General features: G+C 34.7%; 1 long non-coding RNA gene across 1 annotated transcript in view; it reads left to right on the top strand.

Annotated features, from left to right (window-relative positions):
- LOC139529673 (uncharacterized) overlaps nt 1–26255 on the top strand; it is a 139675-nt gene extending 113420 nt beyond the window's left edge. Inside the window, exons 2-4 of the long non-coding RNA XR_011665869.1 lie at nt 24620–24786; nt 25630–25653; nt 26169–26255. This is a non-coding gene — a long non-coding RNA (uncharacterized lncRNA). The remainder of the gene's footprint in view (nt 1–24619; nt 24787–25629; nt 25654–26168) is intronic.
- Nucleotides 26256–26631: the final 376 nt, after the last annotated feature.

Raw genomic sequence — 26631 nt, forward strand, 5'->3', positions numbered from 1 at the left:
TTGAGAAAGGAAATGGTGAATATGTCAAAGCGACAACCACCCGACCATAGAGCAAACAACAGCCGAAGGCAACCAATGGGTCTTCAATGTAGCGAGAATTCCCGCACCCGTAGGTGTCCTTCAGCTGGCCCCTAAAATATGCATAATAGTACAGTGATAATGGACGTCATACTAAACTCCGAATTATACACAAGAAACTAAAATTTAAAATCATACAAGACTAACAAAGGCCAGAGGCTCCTGACTTGGGACAGGCGCAAAATTGCGGCGGGGTTAAACATGTTTATGAGATCTCAACCCTCCCCCTATACCTCTAGCCAATGTAGAAAAGTAAAACAATAACAATACGCACATTAAAATTCAGTTCAAGAGAAGTCCGAGTCTGATGTCAAAAGATGTAACAAAAGAAAATAAATAAAATGACAATAATACATAAATAACAACAGACTACTAGCAGTTAACTGACATGCCAGCTCCAGACCTCAATTAAACTGATTGAAAGATTATGTCTTCATCATATGAATATCAGGTACAATCCCTCCCGTTAGGGGTTTAGTATCATACTATCATAAAATATATGAGAAGAACATAACCCGTGTCATGCCAACAACTGTTTTTTTAGAAATAAATGTGTTTAGTTCCGATGCAAAGACCCTATCAGTGAATCAATGTTAAAGCCAAAATATGCAATCTTTAATGACCTGACAACAGTATCGTAACTATATCCCCTTTTAATAAGTCTATTTAAAGGTTTTGTTAGTTTCTGAGGAGAATACTGACATTTTTGTGCTTTATAAAGAATATTTCCATAAAATTTTGGATGTGAAATACCTGAACGTATAAGATGTCTGCATGTTGAGTTATATTTACGAATTATTTCCTTATACCGGTGATAAAATTTAGTAAATGTTTTGACCAGTTTGTGATATCGAAAACCCTGGTGTAATAATTTTTCAGTAATACATAAATTTCTCTCGCTAAAATCTAATACATTGTTACATACACGAGCGAATCGTACAAGTTGAGATATATAAACACCATAAGATGGTGACAAGGGAACGTCACCATCTAAAAAGGGATAATTAACAATAGGAAATGAAAAATCATCTCTTTTATCATAAATTTTTGTATTAAGCTTCCCGTTTATGATATAGATATCAAGATCGAGGAAAGGGCAGTGGTCATTGTTATCATTAGCTTTATTTAAAGTAAGTTCTACAGGATAAATTTCTTTAGTATACATACTGAAGTCGTCATTATTTAGAGCCAATATATCATCCAAATATCTAAAAGTATTGTTAAATTTTTGTATCAAATGTTGTTTTGATGGGTCTTTGCTAATTTTTTGTCTCTGGTGGATATTTGTTTCTTGCGAAACATAGCTTTGTATTCGTTTTCTCGTCCTTAATACGCTATAACTATTTGTTATCATAAGTTCCGAAAACTGACCAGTCGATAAAATGCAACTGTACTATTTGTTTAAGGTTTTACACGAATTTGCGACGAAGCATATTGTATAATATTCATTGAATATTCTTTTCTTAGTATAATTGAGATTTTTTTTAATCCCGGTTTAATGTTAATATTTCTTATAAAATGTGATACATATGAATTAACAAAAATTCATAACTCTAACTACATTTTTGGGACTTTGCACTTTACACTAAATATAACTTTTTGTCCTTACTGACACTAAAGTACAATTTTGTAGATGATTTGTTGTAAAATTTCACATTACTTTAAGTCATGAGTACAATTGATTAGGAAAGGAAAATTCTATGTCGTGCATTAACGGAATAGAACACGGAAAAAATATTCTTTATACAGCATGTATATATCTGGACAAATTTCTTTGTTTCAAAAGAGTTTTGATTCAATATTTGAAGGTACTTTTTATTGCAAATTTTAAGACAAAGCTGAAATATCTACACTATATTATTTATGGTTTTCTAAAATGCTCTCATCGGCAACGTTTAGGACTGAATATTAATTTCTAGTTTATTGAAATTTGTAAAAAGATCACAAGTTTTTAGAAATATCATCATAATCTATAATTTACCCCCCCCCCCCCCCCAAAAAAAAAAAAAGCCATTGATGATGATGATGGAAGTTTTCAAAGACCGTGACTGGCTATACAGCCCTTAGATATATATAGAAAGATGTGGTGTTAGTGCCAATGAGACAACTCTCCATCCAAATAACAATTTAAAAAAAGTAAACCATTATAGGTCAAAGTACGGCCTTCAACACGGAGCCTTTGCTCACACCGAACAACAAGCTATAAAGGGCCTCAAAATTACTAGTGTCAAACTTACATACATGTATCTATAAGTATGCTATGCTTATTCAAATTAATTTTAAACGTCAAAGTACGTGACTGTTTTTATAAACGGTTTCACTAACTGAAAAAGCAACTGTCAATGAATAAATCGACAACTTGTAATGGTTTTTTTTTTTGCACAACAAATATATAAAAAAAGAAGATGTGGTATGATTGCAATGCGATAACTCTCCACAAGAGATCAAATGACACAGAAATTTTAACAAATTTATATATAAAGATCACCGTACGGCCTTCGACTGTGAGAAAAGCCCATACCTCATTGTCAGCTCCCTGTGATTATTTTCTTGTGATTTTTATTCTTGTGGCTTTTTTTCTGGTGACTTTATTTTCTAGGGACTTTGTGACCTTTTTCCCGGGACTTTTTTCCTGTGACTTTTTTTTTCGTTTATCATTCTCTTTAAAATAGGTATCACGTTATAACTACACTGTTATTGTCAGATTAGCTGAAGGAAATAAAAATACTGAATTATATTTCTGAACAATTTTAAACACCAAAAAAAATCAAGATCAATGTAAATATATAAATATCTTTATTAGTCTCATTTGCTAAAAATAACAAAAATAAAAGTTCCATTTAATGATTGGCAGTAGAACAATTATCTGTTAAACAACTAAGCTAAGTGTGAAATGTCTGGCAAGTTTTCAAACGATGTCCTGCAGAGTACGCCCGCTGGTTATTTGGGTTGATTAAAAAATGTATGTAATCCTCGAAAACGTTGTCACCACTTTAATTAATACACACCTGTTGCAATAAAATGTCTTTTTAGCTTCACAGAAATATGTTATTGTCAATAGTCCACTAAACTTAAACATAAGGCTGCATATACATGTTTCATATGCATGATATTTCATTGTATTTATGATATGCAAATAAAAAAAATATTTTTTTATAATACTAAGATTACAGTAGCTGTATTAAAAAAAATATAAATCTAGCTTGTTAAATCAAATTAAATGAAACACAGACTTACTGAAATATTGTCCCTATGTTTTAAGCAATCGTAGATACATTTTATTCAGCATTTACTTTTAATCATTTAAAATAGAAAGAAGACTATTTACAAACTACCGTACTACAATTTTCTGCATTCGTTTTATTGTAAATTAGTTACATGTAGATATTTGCAACTCGGTATATCCAGTAAGCCATGTGTAGAGTACACTTTAATATAGGGATATTCTTAAACATCCTTTTTACAAAAAATAAATAATGAACCTGTGAATACATTTAATCTCAGCATGAAAGTAAAATATAATATTTCCATGTCTCAACAAGTTTTTAATGACTATACTACCAACAAAAAAGTTTTAACAAATTTCACATCATTTAATTAAAAAAGACGGTCTATTCAGACCTGAGCCAGTGACCATCATGTGGTGATTGTCGTTTTTTTTTTAATAAAGAAAAATACATGTGATGATGTGATTATAAAATACGAAATTTATCTGTGAAACGAACCCAATTACCTTTCGTTTTAGAATGATATAATCGTTCACACACGCTGTAAACGTTCTAATACGAAATGATTAGCTTCACAATTTACCGAACAACACGCTTGTTATTATGCTATGTCGTGTATAAACGGAATGGAACACGGAATGGAACACGGAATGAAATGAACGAAATGAATGGAATGAATGACACGTAAACGGAATGAACGAAACACGCAAACGGAACGAATGAAAAACGGAGCGAAAACGGAAAAACGGGAAACTTGAGTGGTTCAGTAGCTGTAATACTTTATCATTGTCGTTAAGTGTTTGCCCAAGTTTGACACATTGAAAGCCATCTGTCTGTTAGTAAAGACTGTATAATGCTGAAATACTTTACTACTGTCGTTCGGTGTCTGTCGGTAAAGACTGTATAATGCTGTAATACTTTACTTTTGTCGTTAGGTGTCTGTTAGTAAAGACTGTATAATGCTGTAATACTTTACTACTCTCGTTAGGTGTCTGTTAGTAAAGACTGTTTAATGCTGTAATACTTTACTAATGTCGTTAGGTGTCTGCCCAAGTTTGACACATTGAAAACCATATGTCTGTTGGTAAAGACTGTATAATGCTGTAATACTTTAGTACTGTCGTTAGGTGTCTGCCCAAGTTTGACACATTGAAAACCATCTGTCTGTTAATAAAGACTGTATAATGCTGTAATACTTTACTTCTGTCGTTAGGTGTCTGTTAGTAAAGACTGTATAATGCTGTAATACTTTACTACTCTCGTTAGGTGTCTGTTAGTAAAGACTGTTTAATGCTATAATACTTTACTAATGTCGTTAGGTGTCTGCCCAAGTTTGACACATTGAAAACCATATGTCTGTTAGTAAAGACTGTATAATGCTGTAATACTTTATTACTGTCGTTAGGTGTCTGCCCAAGTTTGACACATTGAAAACCATCTGTCTGTTAGTAAAGTCTGTATAATGCTGTATTACTTTACTACTGTTGCTAGGTGTCTGCCCAAGTTTGACACATTGAAAACCATGCGTCTGTTAGTAAAGACTGTATAATGCTGTAATACTTTACTACTATTGTTAGGTGTCTGCCCAAGTTTGATACATTGAAAACCATATGTCTGTTAGTAAGGACTGTATAATTCTGTAATACTTTACTACTGTCGTTAGGTGTCTGCCCAAGTTTGACACATTGAAAACCGTCTGTCTGTTAGTAAAGACTGTATAATGCTGTAATACTTTACTACTGTCGCTAGGTGTCTGCCCAAAGTTGACACATTGAAAACCATATGTCTGTTAGTAAAGACTGTATAATGTTGTAATACTTTACTACTGTCGTTAGGTGTCTGTCCAAGTTTGACACATTAAAAACCATATGTCTGTTAGTAAAGACTGTATAATGCTGTAATACTTGACTACTGTCGTTAGATGTTTGTCCAAGTTTGACAAATTGAAAACCATATGTCTGTTAGTAAAGACTGTATAATGCTGTTATTCTTTACTATAGTCGTTAGGTGTCTGCCCAAGTTTGACACATTGAAAACCATATGTCTGTTAGTAAGGACTGTATTATGCTGTAATACTTTACTACTGTCGTTAGGTGTCTGCCCAAGTTTGACACATTGAAAACCATATGTCTGTTAGTAAAGACTGTATAATGATGTAATACTTTACTACTGTTGTAAGGTGTCCGCCAAAATGACGTATACCTCACAGTTATGCTTATTGTCGAACTTTTCATTTCACCCGATATACTTCCGATACTCAGATATACAAAGAAAATAATGGATTAAAAAGTTGTTTATATCCTTTTTCGTACATAAATGACAGTGCAGCATATGCCTCTAAAGGCTGGTTGGTATAAATATACATGTTAACTGACTGCTCATGTTTAAAATTGTACTTTATTGTATTTCGTGTATATGTAACAAGTTGTACTTTAAAATAAAAATATCTATCTATATCTATCTACTTCCTTTAAATACAATATAACAAAAAATCATTTAACTTTTTTAACCAGAACTACGCTAAATAAAATACAAATAGTGTGAGTGCGTGTGTGTGTGATCGATTGTATAGTAACTAGACAGTCCTTTTTGTAACTTTTACGATCAGATGTTGTAATTGAAAGGTTTCATAATGTATCAACACAAATTCATATGTGAAGGATGCTATAGTGAGCTTGGAATACATGATTTTCCTTTCTGTCTGAATCATTTATTGTTTTGATGTGTTAGTATACACTGAAGATGAAATTATCAAAAAGATTGACTTTTTTATCGACAATGTATATAGTTGTTGACTTTGGAGGACTGATATGTTAACACTGAGTCCGTTATCGAATGGGTTCTAATTTTGCACCCCTGATTGTCGATTCGTGTTTGTACTCGTATGAAGCATTATTCCTTCAGACCCATCTAAAATACAAAAAGAAAGCACCTTGAAAAATTCTTTAATTTTTTTTCAGATATATTGATAATGTCCTATCACTTAATAACCCACATGTCAGTACTTACATCTCGTGTATCCTAGTGAACTTGAAATTAAGGGTACTACTGAAATTACAAGGACTGCTTCATATCTTGATATATTCTGCATTATTGACACAAATGGACGATTTCACACTAAAATATATGACACACGGGATGATTTCAACTTCCCAAATTATCAATTTTCCATTTTTCATCAGTAACATACCCTCTTCCCCATAGTATGGTGTTTAATAATCTCAGTTGATAACTTATGCTCCTGCATGTTCAGGTAGAAAGTCATTTCGTACCTTGACCATTTCGTACCTCTGCTATTTAGTACTCAAAATTATCATTTCGTACCCAATATTTACCATTTCGTACCCAATATTTACCATTTCGTACCCATGATAAAAATCATTTCGTACCCTATGGGCTATCTACCATTTCGTACCTCATGGACTAAATACATGTTTACTACTTCGTATCATATATGTGTAAAAGGTCTAAATTTTTAAAGATATAAAACATTTTGAGATGATTTTTTTTTTAATATAACATAAATAAAATGCATCCTGTCGTAGAAATTGTATAAAAACCGATGATTGGTTTAATTAAGCAAACCTTGGAAACTTCCATAGTTTAACTACACCTTTTGTGTTTGCTGGATTTATCCTTAATTAATTTTTCAAAACAATATAAGGGTTGTTTACTTAACTAAAGGCTAAGGTTTATGATAATCAACACTCTACAATTAGACACAAGGTTTCAGACATAATATTCAGTCAGCAAGAAGTATAATAATATGAGTACTGATGATGTTAAGTGTTTACATCAGGCCTTTGTTCACTCACCTATCTGACACTATCAAATCATTTGCGCTTTAATGTCCATCTTCTGTCGGTCTCCAATTGTATGAACAGTTAGTAAGTGTGTGTTGTCAGTAGTCAACACATTTTCAAGAGCTGTTTTGCTGTCATCTAATTGTATATACGACTTGTGTTATGTTTCTTTGGTTCTAATAATGTGACTCTTTACTTTAAAAGATCTCGTCATTATGTTACTGTTTTATCATAAATTTGATAATACTTTGAACGACAAACGACAAAGTTATTTTACTCGCGTAGTGGAATTAACCATAAATTATGTGGATTGAATTTCTTAAAAATTCTAAAGAACTTCTGGATAATTTAAATCTCGGTCTGTTCCTGAAATTAATTCTAACATATTTTTCTAACAATGAATACCACCATTCCCTATGTGAAATTATAATATATATATATTTTTTAATATACATTGAACGACAAAATTTCTTCCAATGTGACGTTTACATTTTCTGACGTCAGACACGCAAAGCAATGACTGATTTTTTAATTTGATGGATGCTTTTTGTGCCTTTTTTGTAAATATTTATTTGTTTTGAGATTGTAACACAGTGATGACTGCTGTACCCATATTTTGACTATTTTACCTATTATGTCTGTTTTGTTCACGCATCGTTTTGAGTTTGTTTTGAGATTGTAACACAGTGATGACTGCTGTACCCATATTTTGACTATTTTACCCATTATGTCTGTTTTGTTCACGCATCGTTTTGAGTTTGTTTTGAGATTGTAACACAGTGATGACAGCTGTACCCATATTTTGACTATTTTACCTATTATGTCTGTTTTGTTCACGCATCGTTTTGAGTTTGTTTTGAGATTGTAACACAGTGATGACAGCTGTACCCATATTTTGACTATTTTACCTATAATGTCTGTTTTGTTCACGCATCGTTTTGAGTTTGTTTTGAGATTGTAACACAGTGATGACAGCTGTACCCAAAATTTTGACTATTTTACCTATTATGTCTGTTTTGTTCACGCATCGTTTTGAGATTGTTTTGAGATTGTAACACAGTGATGACAGCTGTGCCCATATTTTGACTATTTTACCTATTATGTCTGTTTTGTTCACGCATCGTTTTGAGATTGTTTTGAGATTGTAACACAGTGATGACAGCTGTACCCATATTTTGACTATTTTACCTATTATGTCTGTTTTGTTCACGCATCGTTTTGAGATTGTTTTGAGATTGTAACACAGTGATGACAGCTGTACCCATATTTTGACTATTTTACCTATTATGTCTGTTTTGTTCACGCATCGTTTTGAGATTGTTTTGAGATTGTAACACAGTGATGACAGCTGTACCCATATTTTGACTATTTTACCTATTATGTCTGTTTTGTTCACGCATCGTTTTGAGATTGTTTTGAGATTGTAACACAGTGATGACAGCTGTACCCATATTTTGACTATTTTACCTATTATGTCTGTTTTGTTCAGGCATCGTTTTGAGTTTGTTTTGAGATTGTAACACAGTGATGACAGCTGTACCCATATTTTGACTATTATGCCTATTATGTCTGTTTTGTTCACTCATCGTTTTGAGTTTGTTTTGAGATTGTAACACAGTGATGACAGCTGTACCCATATTTTGACTATTTTACCTATTATGTCTGTTTTGTTCACGCATCGTTTTGAGTTTGTTTTGAGATTGTAACACAGTGATGACAGCTGTACCCATATTTTGACTATTTTACCTATTATGTCTGTTTTGTTCACGCATCGTTTTGAGATTGTTTTGAGATTGTAACACAGTGATGACAGCTGTACCCATATTTTGACTATTTTACCTATTATGTCTGTTTTGTTCACGCATCGTTTTGAGATTGTTTTGAGATTGTAACACAGTGATGACAGCTGTACCCATATTTTGACTATTTTACCTATTATGTCTGTTTTGTTCACGCATCGTTTTGAGTTTGTTTTGAGATTGTAACACAGTGATGACAGCTGTACCCATATTTTGACTATTATACCTATTATGTCTGTTTTGTTCACGCATCGTTTTGAGTTTGTTTTGAGATTGTAACACAGTGATGACAGCTGTACCCATATTTTGACTATTTTACCTATTATGTCTGTTTTGTTCACGCATTGTTTTGAGTTTGTTTTGAGATTGTAACACAGTGATGACAGCTGTACCCATATTTTGACTATTTTACCTATTATGTCTGTTTTGTTCACGCATCGTTTTGAGATTGTTTTGAGATTGTAACACAGTGATGACAGCTGTACCCATATTTTGACTATTTTACCTATTATGTCTGTTTTGTTCACGCATCGTTTTGAGATTGTTTTGAGATTGTAACACAGTGATGACAGCTGTACCCATATTTTGACTATTTTACCTATTATGTCTGTTTTGTTCACGCATCGTTTTGAGATTGTTTTGAGATTGTAACACAGTGATGACAGCTGTACCCATATTTTGACTATTTTACCTATTATGTCTGTTTTGTTCACGCATCGTTTTGAGATTGTTTTGAGATTGTAACACAGTGATGACAGCTGTACCCATATTTTGACTATTTTACCTATTATGTCTGTTTTGTTCACGCATCCTTTTGAGATTGTTTTGAGATTGTAACACAGTGATGACAGCTGTACCCATATTTTGACTATTTTACCTATTATGTCTGTTTTGTTCACGCATCGTTTTGAGATTGTTTTGAGATTGTAACACAGTGATGACAGCTGTACCCATATTTTGACTATTTTACCTATTATGTCTGTTTTGTTCACGCATCGTTTAAAGCTTGTTTTGAGATTGTAACACAGTGATGACAGCTGTACCCATATTTTGACTATTTTACCTATTATGTCTGTTTTGTTCACGCATCGTTTTGAGATTGTTTTGAGATTGTAACACAGTGATGACAGCTGTACCCATATTTTGACTATTTTACCTATTATGTCTGTTTTGTTCACGCATAGTTTTGAGATTGTTTTGAGATTGTAACACAGTGATGACAGCTGTACCCATATTTTGACTATTTTACCTATTATGTCTGTTTTGTTCACGCATCGTTTTGAGATTGTTTTGAGATTGTAACACAGTGATGACAGCTGTACCCATATTTTGACTATTTTACCTATTATGTCTGTTTTGTTCACGCATCGTTTTGAGATTGTTTTGAGATTGTAACACAGTGATGACAGCTGTACCCATATTTTGACTATTTTACCTATTATGTCTGTTTTGTTCACGCATCGTTTTGAGATTGTTTTGAGATTGTAACACAGTGATGACAGCTGTACCCATATTTTGACTATTTTACCTATTATGTCTGTTTTGTTCACGCATCGTTTTGAGATTGTTTTGAGATTGTAACACAGTGATGACAGCTGTATCCATATTTTGACTATTTTACCTATTATGTCTGTTTTGTTCACGCATCGTTTTAAGTATAACGGAATTGGATGCGACTGTCATATAAGTGAGAGGTTTAGCGCTATAAACCCAGGTTATTTTCTACATTTCGAAATGCCTGTTCCAAGTCAGGAATATGACAGGTGTTGTCCATTCGTTTGATGTGTTTTGTCATTTGATTTCGCAATTTGATTAGGGACTTGATTTTTTGAAAGTTAATCTCTAGCATCCATATCTCTAAAGGTAACCATGTATAGAGAGGCTGACACATGTCTTCATCTGCAAACACCTTTTAATCTCTAGCATCCATATCTCTTAAGTTAAACATGTATCGAGAGGCTGACAAATGTCTTCATCTTTACAACTTATAATATCTAGTATCCAAAATATACACCTAAACTTTTAATGGGGCTTTTATTCCAACTAATGTTTTCATATTTATCTTTAGAATGTTTTAATTTACCTAGCCATATTCCTTCAGTTTTTGACTTATTAAGTTTTAGACCAGAAAGAGTTCCAAATTCTTCAATTAAATTTAATGCCAGGCTTATTTCTTGTTTTGATTTAAGAAAGAGAGTAGTATCATCTGCAAGTTGTGAGATTTTAAGACTATGTGTTTCAGAATCAAGTTTGATTTGAAATCCTTTAATACCTGTATCTTGTCTTATTCTACATGCCAGAATCTCTACAGCTATAACAAAAATTATCGAACTCAAGGGACACCCTTGTCTAATACCACGAAAAATGCTATAGGTTTCAGAAATCCACCCAGTATTTAGCATACAACCTTTGACACCATTATATATAAAGTTTTAACCCATTTAATAAACGACTGCGGGAGACCAAATTTTAAAAGAGCTTCATACATAAATGACCATTCTAACGAGTCAAAAACTTTTGAAAAATCTATAAATAACAAAGCACCATCTATATTAAAAGTTTAAGAGTAGTCTATGATGTCTTGAATCTGTCGGATATTAAAACCAATGTACCTATTTTTTACATATCCATTCTGATCACTATTTATTATTTTAATATCTCTAAAGTTAAACATGTATCAAGAGGCTGACAAATGTCTTCATCTGAAAAAAAAAACGAGAAAGAAAATGTTATGTGGTCACAGTCGGCACCAACCTTTCTCTAATCTATCTAACTATGCTAGTCAGAAGACCAGTACCGTATTAATTATGTGTAGACAAATTTTTGTAAATACTTACTAAGGGACTAGTCATTTGTAACCTGAAAAGGAGGGGAGGAAAATGAGGCGGATTTGATTTTTTTTGGCATGGAAAAAAAAGGGGGGGGGGGGAATACCGGGTAAATCTACAATTTTTTTTTAACAAAGTAGGTACATGTACATATGTTTGTGATATGGTTCATTTACACATTTCTGTGACAGGGTTGAGTTATATATTTCAGTGACGGAGTAAATTTAAAGTTACATATTTCAGTTTTTGGGAACAGAGTATCTACCTATATTTGTGACATGGCCGGTGCATTTACAAAATGATGTATTGACAGGGTTGACCTATATATTTCTGTGACAGTGGACAGTTACATTTTTCTATGACATGGTAAATTTACAGGTTTTTTTTACAGAGTAGCTTCCCATGTTTGTGACATGGTGCATTTACAAAATGATGTATGTGACAGGGTTGACCTATATAATTCTGTGACAGCGGACAGTTACATATTTCTGTGACCGGGTAAATTTACAGTTTTTTTTGTACAGAGTAGCTTCCCATGTTTGTGACATGGTGCATTTACAAAATGATGTATATGACAGGGTTGACTTATATATTTCTGTGACAACGGAAAGTTACACTTTTATGACATGGAAAGTTTCCTAGTTTTGTAACATTGTTTTGACTGTTTTTATAGAGACCTTATAATTCACTTGGCCGTGCTAAGACCTGGTCAAGTAACTGTGAAGTTTTTTATTTCTTTATCTGTGTCATTATATGTGGGTGTTGATTGGGATTCCGGTTCATTTCTGTATTATTTCATGTTTTCTCTCGTTATGCTTTATCTTTAAACATAATATCTATTCTGCAATAACTTGATAACTGTATTCTGACGGAACATTGTTCTTGTCTGTTATCAGTATATGTTTGCCCAATTCTTGAAATTTTCAGTTATTCATTATATGTTAGCACCCCATTATTCGCTATTCTCTTTTTTTCTTTATTTTATGCCCATTATTTTTGTATTCTGTATATCCCATACACACCCTCTGATATAGCGTATGTCTGAAGGTTGGGTGAACGTAAGGGTAGACAATCTAGTAAATAGAAAATAACTGAAAATTGTCGTTCGTCCTTTACCCCTATTTATCCCCTTTGAATCGACCGTTTTAAATGTACCCAATCAGTGTTTCGCATTTGTCTTAGTTGTCTTGGAATCTGAACAAGTACAGAAGAATTGTTTAATTAATCATTTAACTATTACGCCTGGTAAACCATCTAATCTCAACCAAATGTTGAGACGGAAAAAAGTATTCTGGCACTTCCTGCTGAGCTTTTCTGGTTCGAAATATGCAAAATAAACACAGTGTAGGTCGACTTTTCGTCAATATACTGAAAATGTTGATTATAAACATAGAAAAAAACGTTATTATAAGTAGAAAAATATTTAACTGACCCACTGCATGACATTTGAAAATTTGAAATTGCTACCCGTTGATAAATGATTTGACAATGAAAAAGAGACTTATTCCTGTGGCACGTCTATATATTCTTTATAAAGAAGGAACCCCCTACCACGGTATGAGGCTGTCCGAATAAAGGTTTAATATAGTGTTGAAGATTCAAAGTTAACCACTGATTATGTAAATATAACGCAGGGGATGCAAATATTGTCCCGTGCTAACGATTTTTACAACCCAGTTCTGTAGATAAAGTGTAGAACTGATGTTAACACCAGCACTGCAAATGTAAAGTATAGCGATGTAGATATCAAAAAGCTAGCTTTTTATGTGTCAAGCTAAGCGATGTAGGAATAAATTCTAGCCTTGGAGATGTCAATTACAAGATAATTGACTTTATAGCTTCTGTGCAAAACTGCATCTCAATTGTTAGACTATTAATCTCCAGCGCTAGAACTTTAATACTTTAAAAAAAACCACAGCTATTTACTATTTACAACCAAAGGTCTAATTAGAAGCTGCTGTCATAACTACAAACAAGATTTGAATGACAGTTGAAATGTCAAACAATATACGGTAAGTTTATGAATTTTGACGGTTGCATATGTAATTGATACTAAGCTAGTTGAAAATTTCATTCACCAGTAGATCTCAACATTGTTCCGGAATATCACAACCGATACCAGAAACTCTCAACATGACATACTTTACAACATATTCAGCTTAATGAAATTATATTAGTAAAGAAAAAGAACAAACTGTAATTTTATGTTAATAAGATAACGTTTTAGAAAAATACTAATTTACTGATATACGTTAGTTTAAAAATGATATGCATGATCACTGTCATTTTGTCAATAACTGACTGCACTGGCCACATTTACCTGCTGAAGAAAATTTATTACGATGTCATTTCAAATCAAATTGGTCCGTGTTATACACGAGACAAACCCGAATTCAATTATCGAAGGCATGACATTCTCCTATTTTACAAAAAACGCATTGCTTTTCAGTAAATTGAAGAAAAGTCGACCTACCCTGTGTTAATTTTTTATAATTTGAACCAGAAAAGCTCATCAGGAAGTGCCAGAATATACTTTTCCCGTCTCAACCCAGTGGCGGATTTACCGGGGGCACAAGGGGCACGTGCCCCCCAGTTGATGTCACTAAAAAAAAAATTATAACATAAATTTAATTGCTACAGCTGAATCTGCATATCTAGAGCGGAAATTAATCACAGCTTGATTTTGCTTCTTCAACTGGCTTTTAATTAATATCAGCGTCCACATGCATGATTTATGACAACTTATCGTTGGGTGTGTAGGTGTGTAAATATTGACACCTCTGTGTAATGTCTCTTTGCAATTTAAGCTTTTATGTAAAATACTTTATTTACATGTTGATTGGAATAGTACGAAATTTTATTGATTTTAAACACAGAACAGATTAAGAATGATTACCAGGTGAAATCTTCTGATCAGTGTTTTTAAAAAATAGGTACAAATATATGTTTAATGTCGATAATGTTGGTATACATTATTCTTTATTTGGGAAATCTCATCATTCAAAAATACAGTACTCAATAACATTTCTTGTGAATGCATGTTTTTTTTCTTCAAAACGGTTTTTTTATGAATTTAGTTAGCAATAAATTAAAGTATTTATTTTTTATTACCATACAAGATTTGTTTTTTAAACGGAATGTCGTATTTATTCCCTTTTTATTTTTTAAGGAAAATCAACAATTTTTAAAACCCCTTCCCCGATCCATCTTTCTGAATTGATATTTTGTAATAAATGATCATTAAATAAATGCTATTTTATTGTCATTAGATTTAATTTGTAACAGAATCTGGGATTTGTACATTTCCCTAAAAGCCCAAGCATACAGTTATATTTTTTTAGTTTGCTTGTTTCATTTACCATGCACGTGTATGAGGCTATGAATAGTTTACCGCGTCTGGCGTATATACAAAATCCAGTCCTAGTATCTATGATGAGTTTATTTATAAGGATATCAAGATGATTTACAGATATTAGAATAATGAGCAAAAAGTAAGTCTGGAAGCAAGGCCAAAAAAAAAAATAGATAACAAAATACAGAGGTGATGAAATATAAAGAAAATATTGATTGGTTGTTGATTGTTTAACGTCCTGTGGCAAATATTTCATGCATGTTTATAGAACGAATAAGTTAAAAATCAATTGGCAGGAAAATAAAGTATAAAGTGAAAGAGTAAACAAATTATAAGATATAGAAATATAGAAACGATTAAAAAAAACAAAATAAAACAAAAAAAAAACAAACTCAACCCATACACTTACACTTGCATAAAATTGTGCCCCCAGACATCGAGGTTCTGGATCCGTCTCTGCTTTTGAAACAGGCGTGACTAAGTTATTTTTGATTTTTAATTTCTTTAAGGTAAAATTGTTTTGGCCCCAAAATATATCAGTTTTACAAAATGGTTAAAATGTAAACTTTTAGTTATTCATTGGACAGTAGATTGCTTCTGCTACATAAATATTAGCTGTTTTTGTCAATACAATGCACATATATCGGGTACTAGCACCATGAGGTCATACTACAAAATGAAATTACTGAAATCTTCACAATTCTAACATTTTACTTAAATTTTAGACGGTTTTCGTGTAAAACGAAAGTGGCCAAATTCGTGTTCATCCTTAATATTGAAATGTAACTAAGTTGTATTTTATGATAATACATAACATATATCTAAAGGTTGAGGATGAACACGGATGCGGCCACTTTCATTTTTGACAAAAAACATCTGAAAAGTGACATTTTTTGGCAAATTTAGTAGATTTTTAAAAATTGAGCTTGAATTGGATCGTTATTAATGACTAAATCAGTTAAAATCTTTCACATAAACTAAAAAACAAAACCACAAAAATACTGAACTTAGAGGAAAATCAATTCGGAAAGTCCACACTCAAAACACACATGGCAAAATAACAAAAAAACGTATCAAAAACGAATGGACAAATGATTCAAATGAAATAGACACTTAACTGTTTAAAAAGTGGTCAAAATGTTTCGTCAGATGAACCTGAAATTTGAGGCCAAAATCGGTCCTTGCCGGACCTACTCCTTTGTTGTCAAAAGTAGTGATGACTTGTTTGTATGTACGGTTTACAATCATCGACATCCTGTTAATGGTTTTACATTTCGAAAACTGTTTCCCGAAATCACTTCTTTACATAGATACCTAATTATAAAAAGAACAACAAGATCCAGTCAAATAGACCAAAGATCAAGAGTTGCATTGCAAGATTGTTCTGTTTTTATTTTTTTTTTTTAATTTTAGGTATCAGTAAAAAGAATCTCTATTATATGGTAATTTTCATAAATTTACTGTTTGCAAAAGTATGAATTATCCGAAATACTGACGATTTTCTTATCCCAGGCAAAGATTACCTTAACCGCATTTGGCACAACTTTTTGGAATTTTGGGTCCTCAATGCTTTTCAACTTTGTACTTGTTTGGCATTCTAACTATTTTGATCTTATCGTCACTGGTATTTATGTATACCGAAACCCGCGTCTTGCTTATCAAATTATAAGCCAGGTACCGTTGATAACTTTGAAAAAAAATATACGTGTTCTTCAATTCAATACTTTAATACGCACAATAGCAGATAAAAGGACATGAATACAATATACACAACCAATTATATATACATATCACAACATTTTCATTGACACATTTTGGCAATATCTTCCAACATGTACCCAACATGTACCCTTCCGTGAAAATCTAAACAAGAAATATTTAAGAAATTTAAAAAACAAAATTTTTGTTTTGCAAACTTGGTATGGACAGTAAGTACATAATTTATGGGTGGATTCAAGAGGAAAGGCGCCTGTCATTTTTTTCTGGAATTTATTTTGTTCATTTAGGGGATGATCACTGGCGGATCTAGAAATTTTCATAAGTGGGGGCCCACTGACTGCCTAAGGGGGGACACTCCAGTCACGCTTCAGTGATTCCCGATATAAGCAACTAATTTTTTTCCAAAAAAAAAGGGGCGCCGGGACCCCCCCGCCCCGGCCCCCACCCCTCTAAATCCGTCTCTGGGCAATTTTGTCATGTTTTGCCTCCACCGTTTTGGCCTATAACGTAGCTGTTTTTCATTGACAGCTTTATCCGAAAGATTGTCGTATTCATGCAAAAGTTTGAGGACAAGTGAAGCATACCGACAGGAGGGGTCAAAATCATAATTAATATGGCAAAACAATTGATAAAGCAATAACCAGTCGGGAATTAATGAAATAAGTTATTTATTAGGCCACACCAATTGGATTTATAGTCTTTGGATTTTCCCGCTCTTGTTTTTAAGAAATTAAGTTTTCAACAAACAAACAAAAAACTACGGCTTCTGTATTTTTTTGGTCCGCATGCTGCTCCGAAATTAGTCTTGCCTTGAAATATATTTTTCTTACAGACGCTTTTCTTTTTGCATATAATTATATCTGGCTTCAAACGCACGTGTGATCAATCAATAAAAGTCGAAAGGAAATATAAAAATCAAAATGTCAAGCCATCAGTTGTTGTGGGTTCGGCTCAATGTCGAGGTCAGGCAATCATTGAGCAAACGGCTATCTGTTGTTCGTCATCATTTACATTCGAAGATATCTTTTATGAAGCTAAAAGGGCATGAAGGGTAAAGTCTGTCAATATTTCGTTTGATGAAAATATTGTAATTCATCACAATCTGTTGTGATCCCGAGTATATCTTAATACCGATATATACATTGGATGGTCGTTCCTGCAGTCAGGAACGGCCGATTGCTCTTCTAGTGAATTCGTCCGCTGTATAGCCATTAATAGTTTCAACCGGAAGAGGATGGTTTCTTGGTAGTGCTTCCCAAATCGGGCTTTGTGGATTAATGTATACAGATTCCTGGTTGACAGGAGATTTGAAAGTTATAACTTTTTCATTGTTGAGCGGACTGTTGATTTCTGTTGCGGCTTTTCTGTCAGTTTCTCCTGTTGAGGAAGAGTACTCAAAAGTAAGGGATGTATGACTGTTTTCAGTATTGTCAGTCATTCCTCCGTCAACAACAGAAGTAGGAAACACTGTGACTATCTTCTCATAACTGACCCCTTCTACCAAAGTGGTATTTGCCTCACCGTGTGAGGTGAAGTCCCAACTTTCTTGGGCCTCCTCATCACTTACCAAAGTTGTCTCTGTTGTGGCAGCAACCTTTTGAATGCTACTGTGATTCTCAACTGCAAAAATAGCTTTGATGGGTTCCCTCATAATATTGGCTACTGAACCCTCCTGGTCGCCTGTGAGCAATGCTGCAGTAAATAAGTTGCCTTGGGGCACCTCACATTTCTCTTCTAATGTTATGGCTGGGGTATCCACCATCAAGGAATACCCCTGGTTGGCCCTTATTTTCCAACAACCACTGTCGGAGTCCTTTATTAAAGTGAACCTCCTGTCCACATCAACCTTGATTAGTTTATGAATATCAGGTAAGGAGTACCCGTCAAAGCCTGGGTCCCTTTAAAGGATTTCCTCAACCAACAAATATCCACCTGGGAGAAGGCTGTGCACCATGCCCCAATATGTTCCAGAGACATTTTAATAGGTAGCAGTCCAATCCGCCTGAAGGAGTTGCCTCTTTGTCAGAATTGGAGCACTGCTCTGACTCCATCTCTGCTCTAACCTTCATCAAGACTCTAGGTTCTCTGTTCCCATCTCTGTCCTTGGCACCTACCTCTGGGCCCACTATATCTACCTCCGCTACTGTGCCTTGGGGTACACACTTTACTACTGGGAGGCCAATCTTCATTTGCGGGGACTCACTCCGGTCTCCTGAGTAGTCCCGTTTAAGTTTAATGGTCCTGTTGCTGTTCTGCTTGACTGAATTGTGGAGGTAACAGTTCTATTCCTCTTCTGTATATTCAGACAGTCCTTCTTAATATGTCCAGTCTTAAGACAATGGTAGCACACTGCCTCTCATGGAGGCCCTCTATCAGTGGAGGACCCCCTGAGACGTACTTATCTCTATAGTTTGGGCATTCCATTTTGGAATGGCCCCTCTCCCCACAGTGGTGGCAACTTTCTGTCCCTGTCTGTCTGCCAGGTAAGCAGCTTCCTGCAATGGGGCTTGTGAGGAGTTACTTGAATTGGTCCATCATGTCGTCTAATTTTTCATGTACTTGACCAAGTTTGTTTTCAAACTTCTTATCAGACTTTCTAACTCCACTTTTTATGTACTGACTGGGGCCCTCTCAAGGGCCATGGTATCCCTTACATGGGGCCCCTGATACTCACAGAAGGCCTTATGGTTGTCTCCATACTGCCCATCAGTTACCTGTCTAACCTCACGCCTATTTGGCTTACCATATATTGCCTGTGTGTTATGTTGGAATAACCGTATTTTATCTATGGCCTCCTCAATACTTTGGGGCTGAAGGTTAGAGATTTGCACTCCCAACTGTTTGTTTTCAATGCCCTGGCACAGTCGCATTACGGCTTGCTCGTACATGCAATTGTCAGGGAGGTTTCTAAATGCCCTGGTGGCCAAGGACAACACCCGATCAGCCCAGTCCTCGAGAGACTCCTCATGGCTTGCCGGGCATTGTTAAACTGGACCTGGGCAGTCTCAGGGAGTGCCTTGAAACCAAACCGCTTGTGAAGCTTCTCCACAAGCTCCCTATAACTCACATCCCTGTCTCTTTCTGTTATGAGGGCATAATATTCACTGGCTTTTCCCTCAAGACACCAGCAAAGTTGGTCCTTGCATTCCTGGGGACCCCATTCACAAACTTCCGCATACCTTGCAAATTTTGTGAAAAAGGCCTGCCAGTTGCCCTTCCCGTCATACTTAATATTTTTTGGGGCATTGGTAACTTTAGAGATGCCACCTAAAGTTCCTCGTGTCCCACCTCTGTTGTTAGGTCCCCTTGTGTTTTCTATAGGCCTATCCTCATTATATAGTACTGGGTAGGCCTGTTGTCCATAGCCCACCCCTGCGGTGACCCCTTGTGGGAGCACCGCTGTATACCCTTGATTATATTGGTTCTTGGGTTGCCTATCCCCATTGTCATGAGATGGGATCTGCCTTGTGTCCGCACCCCTATTGTCTTGCCACTTGCCATACTTACTGCAGGCCATCTCGTACTGTCTCCCACCGGTGTAAGCTGGTTGGGTACAGGGTGCTGACCCCTGACCTGCATAGTTGATTGCGTGACCAATGGGGTGTGAAGGTGTGCCTCAATAGTTCGAGGTATGTTTGTCCCACGCACTGTCTTTACCTGGCCAATACGTCTTGTTCCCAATACTACCCATGTACATGTGGTGAGAGGGACTACCTTGGTTTGGGTCACCAATATCATAGTGACTCCACTCTTTTTTTCTGTAACTGTTCATTGTAGCCCCCATCCCATTCCCTGTGGGTTCAGGTCTAGAATACGCATCCCCGGGATTTGAACTATATTCAAGGAAAGCAGAGTCCATCTGGATGGGCCCTTCCAAAGGCCCGGGACTTTGCCCCTGGTGCCATGCTTCTTCCCTAAATGCAGCTTGGCCTTGTACTTGGGATGGTGTGCCCTGTGGGGCAACGTGTCCCATGTCTAATATCTCACCATGCCTGCCTTGGGCCTGAGGTGGTGGCCCAATATTGTGGCCACCTCCATTTCGGCTGAAGTCCAGCCTGGATAAGAGGCCCCTGGTTACTCGTAAGTGGGAGATTGTGGCCAAGTCTGATTCGGTCATCAAGCCCTTGCTCTCCCTAATGTCCATTATTTGCTCCCCAGTTTTTATTCCTATACCTGGGAGCTAGAGTAACTCTTGAAAGCTACAAGTGTTTAGTTTTACAACCGACATTTGAAACTGTAAATTAATGAACAACAATTTATAACAAAGTTTATTTATTTGAAGAATAAAGAACAACAAACAACACACATTGAGTACCACAAGTTATTTATTTAATAACACAAATACTACTGCTTCGGGTAACCCGTCCTTCTGGTCTGCGGTTATCAGAAGTACACAAAACAATAACTCGTGATTGGTAACCCGTCCTTCTGGTCTGCAGTTACCGGTGACTGGTACCCAGCTGTCCCTTCAGGGTCAGCAAGGTAACCTGACGTCTACTTGCACAATCCTTTCTCCTAAACAACCATGCAGTATTCCTCCAAAATACTCCACGAGTGCCTGAAATGACTTATTCCCGCGCTGGAATAAACCAAATCACCTTACCCCTCCTGCCTTACTATTTTTTGCCGTACACTATCGGCACGGCAAAAATATAAAAAAAGTCCCTTAAGGACGTAACACTGCCCGCTGATTGCTCGCAGCGCCAATGTTGTAATCACGAGTATATCTTAATAATGATATATACCTTGGATGGTCGTTCCTGCAGTCAGGAACGGCCGATTGCTCTTCTAGTGAATTCGTCTGCTGTATAGCCATTAATAGTTTCAACCGGAAGATGGTGGTTTCTGGGTAGTGCTTCGGACATCTCTAGATGGTCTGTCTGATGACCTAAAACTAACCCTCCGGATACTACACTGTAAATACAAACACTCCAATTGTTATAAAATATTTTTATAAATTTTGTATAAATTTTTGTCAATCACGCATGCGCAACAACATGTATTCTTCAGTATTGAAGCCTTTTTGACCTTAAAGAAGAAGAAAAAGAAGATGGTATCAAACGCATGACATGGAACGGGGACCCAAATTATAAATTGCCCCATTGAAATGCATTGAAAATCATAGTAAATAAATGGGGTCCTGCTCTATTAATAAATTTGATAGCCACCTTGGGACTTCTGGTTCATGTTTGGCATTCGTTTGGAAGTGTCTAAGTACAATCTCAGTGCCTCATGACCGGCATTCCGTTGAAAAAAATTGTTTTTATTGACAACAGGGTTAGTCTGTCTACTTCCGGGGAAGGCTAGAATTTAGGCAATTTACTCTATGTTCCGACGCCAGATTACATTTAAATCAATCAAAATTTTTACTGAAATTCAAACTAGAAAGCCTACCCTTTCAAATAAATCTACATTCAGTTACAGAACTAGTGTAATAATAGGAGTACACAATTTTAAACAAAAGTTATATATATTTTTTTAAGCACTACATTCGTGGGTACCGGACTGGTTGCCGTAACTGGGATCCTATTCCACATACAAATTCGACCACAGCCATGCATCGGCATCACCTATCATAGTCCGAGATTACTCTGACGTCCAACTGGAGCTGGGGCTTGCCTGGCAAAACAGCCGTTAGACGTCAGAGTAATTTCGTCCGAGTAATTTCGGACTACACCTATCAATGTTGGCACTGACATGGATATTTCTGGGAATTAAGAATTTTGAAATAGATAAAGAACACCCTCCGATCCAAACAAATAATCAACATTACACGATTTGTAAATAGTACTATCATCATGATCATAAGCAAAATAAAATATAACTAAACAAAGCATAATTCCTTTATGTTTTGATAAAAACTTAAAATATGCTAGTGATATGTTTAATTACTTTGAACAACTTTTGACATGTGGAGTACTTGCAACAACTTGTTTAACAATGACAAGTTATGTTGGTTAAAAACTCATAAGAGCTTATGTTTGTCTATGTTTGTATACCTTGCAGACTCTAAATAAAGCTTATTTATTATTATTATTTATTATTATTAGATCAAGTTCTATTTTTGTTCCATTTAGATGATTTTCTGGCTAAGTCATGGTCCTTGGACTTAAAAAATACATGCATGTAATCTGTTTTTGTCCAGGCTATGAATTTTGTTGCAGGAAGCTCGACATAGAGATCATGGAGATAGTGATGCAGCGGCAGCGTCGTAAACAGACTTCTTAAAAGCCCAATATTTCAGAAGGTAGATGACCTGGATCCTTCATACTTTGTACTTTGGATATAGATGCCTTATGTTATGAAGTTTCTGTCTGTCATATGTCCATTTTCCTTGACTTCACTTTCATGGTTCAGTGACTACTTGAAAAAAACAAAATTAAGATTATTAGTATTCTTAATTTCTCTCTTATTATGAGTAATGGGATAACTATATTTGGTATGTGCGTATCTTGCAGGGTCCTTAAGTGCCCGTCAGACAGTTTTCTAATCATGGATCAGTGAACAAGGTTAAATTTGTATGGGTTAAGTCCATATGCATGTTTTTAACTTCTCGGTAACCTATGTAATTAATGGTTTTATGAGAATAAACTATCTATCATATCTCAAATACTGTAAGCAATAGGTCTACTATATTTATGCCTTTGTCGGTCTGTGCGTCCGTCTGTCCCTCCATGTCCGTGCATCCCAAAGTTGGTATCCGTTCTCTAAATTTAGTTTGCCTCAACCAAATGTTATGAAACTTATACACAATGCTTATTTCCACAAAGCACAGATCAAGTATAAATTTTGGTGCTTCACTTAAACAGTTTTAGAGTTATGCCACTTTACAAATGGTAAAGGTGCTGAATTTTTCATTTCCGTTCTCTGACTTAAGTTAGCCTCAATCAAATTTTGATAGTGACCTTTACCGTTCTTCAGTTATCTCCCTTTATAGCTTTATATGATATGCAAGCGGGGGCAACTTCCCATGGAATCATTGGAATCATTCCCAATGTATGTTGCATGTTTCAAAGGAACAATATACGACATTAGTTTTGTTAAAATGTGTACAATTTCTATTGCTATTACTATTGTCTTGATGTATACTCAACTATACATGTAGAAAGATATAACAGTTCATAGTTTTCCTTTCATGCATAGTACACCTATGTTATTACAGAAAAAAGTACATGTATGTCTGTAATAACTAAAGGATGTTATTACAGATTCTCTTCATCACTCCAAAGCATTTGCTCAGACATACATCATGCTTAATTACAATGTATTTTAATTTATTGTAAGAAATAATGACCAGAGCATGTAATGAGGTTCTGAGCAAGCTTCTCAGTAATTCCCAAGTGTCTCATAAAGTAAGTTACATGCTTTAATTAACTAAGCCTTGATATAACAGCTAAGTTTATCCCTTAAAAGCCTCGTCTCATTGATTTACCATGGTTAATGAACATGTATTAATTAAATTCAAAAATTAGTTATCATGGCTATGCATTTAGTTTCTGCGCAAAGTTTCAAAGAGCTCCCTAGACCCCATTAGAAATTAAAATATTTATGATTTATTTTACAAATAACAAACATATGTGGCTTCTACTTTGCTGAACTAGTAATCATTATTGTTTAGCCTTTAGGGGGGGGGGGGGGGGATGAAGTGTGCCTCTGGGTGCGGAATTTTCTCGCTGTGTTGATGACCCATTGTTGGCCTTTGGCTATTTTCTGCTCTCTGGTTGGGTTGTTGTCTCTTTGACACATTCCTTGTTTCCGTTCTCTATTCTGTTTAATCTGCTTACATGTTTTAAATTTTAAAACTTTTTTTCAGATTTTGATTGACTGGTGGCAGAAAGGGTATGTTATATAAAGTGGCATTAAGGCCTTGCAGACAGAGTTAACAATAACATGCTGAAGTTGCAATTACAGTTTTATGAAGGCTCAAATGTAATCGCATATTGACGGTTGAAGAACTCGTACCAACAGATTTCACTTTGGGTATTTAATTGTATTGATAATTAGTAAGGGACTTTACTTTAACAAGTTTCTTTCACCCTTAGCCATTGTTGTTAACAAGTTATGTTGAAATTAACATAATTAACGATCTTTTAACAGATTTTTTGGAACTTTTACAATGTAATTTGTAATAAAAATTTTGAAGCGTGTATGGAAATTATAAGGAAAGTTATAATGTCATACTAACTGTCTCGTTAAATATATTCAACGTACAATCAGTGCAATAAGGAAAGATATGAGATGAACATTATATAAATATATCGACATATGTGTAAAGGTAGAGGCAGGGGTGTCCTGCTTACCATTGTATAAAGCACCCTATATTTTTAGATTATACTCGTGAATAATGAATCTTAAATCACATATTTGATAAGGCCCAGCTATTTTTACCTTTTAATTGTGTATAGTAAATCTACAAAGTTATTTTATAAGTCCCCAAATATTTTTAGATTTTATCCGTGTACAGTGAATCTAAAATATTTTTAGTTATTTGTGAAAAACTTTTAGTGACGTATGATTTATTAGTTTTAATTAACTCCCCTCTTGGATAATATTTGTTGAGGAGGTTTTTTCGTAAATTGGTTAAATTGTTATAAATTAGGCGTAAGTTTTCTCAATTGAATTGTTTCATATTTTTCATGTTGGAGCCTTTATAGCTGACTATACAGTATGGGTTTTTCTCATTGTTGAAGGCCTTACCGTTGCCTATAATTGCTTACATCCACTTCATTTGAACTTGGGCAAGGGTGGATAGTTGTCTCATTGGCAATCATACCATATCTCCTTATTTGTATGAAAATACAATGATTTCTCTTTCTTTTACAGGAAATAATGGCAAGTTGGAATAAGGTAAGTTTTTTTCCCTTAAAAGTCAGTGTTCATGGGACCTATGTCATGTGACCTATGTTGTTTATTAAATTTACAGAAAGGTACAGGCGTGCAGTATTCTTAGGGGGAGAACAGGAGAAATCAAAATGAATACAGTGAAAAGAATTTCAATATACAAAATTCAAGGACACAAACAAAGAGACACATAAGATATCAAAGGACATTTCAACTCTCAAAAACAATCAAAATACAAACAACATTCTTCAAATCATTACGTAGAAAATTAAAGACCCTACAATACTAACCTCAACAAAAACTGAGGCTCATCTCTAAACTGATACATAATACAATTGTCTACAGATTTTTCTAAAAAAAAACATCTGAAATTATAGACAATTTCATTCCCTCTTCATAGTCATCGTATTTAATATAAAATATTGAAACTGTAAACATTTAGCTTGTTAAATTCAATTATTACATTTATTATACATTTGTATGTTCTAGAGGAAAATGTAAAAACTTTGTTTTGCTTACAGGAACTTTTTACAGCTGCATTGGAGGGGAATATAAAAGAGGTAGAACTAAGTGTAAAGAACGGAGCTAGTTTAGAATGTAGAAGTGATTTGGTAAGTGAAGTAAAGTGTTTAACACATATAAAGGTATTTATTATATAGTACTCACAATATGGGCCAGTTAAACATAACCCTTGTTAGTGTTGAATCTATTGCAAATACTCTTGTCTTCAAAATATTTAAAAAGAAACATCATTACACAATCTCAATGTATATAGAACTCTTTTTATTCCATAAAAAGAGTGTGAAACATTATTACACAACACCAATATATACCAGTATACAGCTTTTGTATTCAACACAAACAGTGAGAAACATCAATATGCACCACCAATATATTTAACACCTATATACTCAAGTATAAAAGTGAAAGAAAAAATACCAAAAGGACAATCAAAATGTACAAGTAGAAGAAGAATAGACAATG

Source organism: Mytilus edulis, chromosome 7 (genome assembly GCF_963676685.1).
Source record: "Mytilus edulis chromosome 7, xbMytEdul2.2, whole genome shotgun sequence".
Classification (NCBI taxonomy): Eukaryota; Metazoa; Mollusca; class Bivalvia; order Mytilida; family Mytilidae; genus Mytilus; species Mytilus edulis.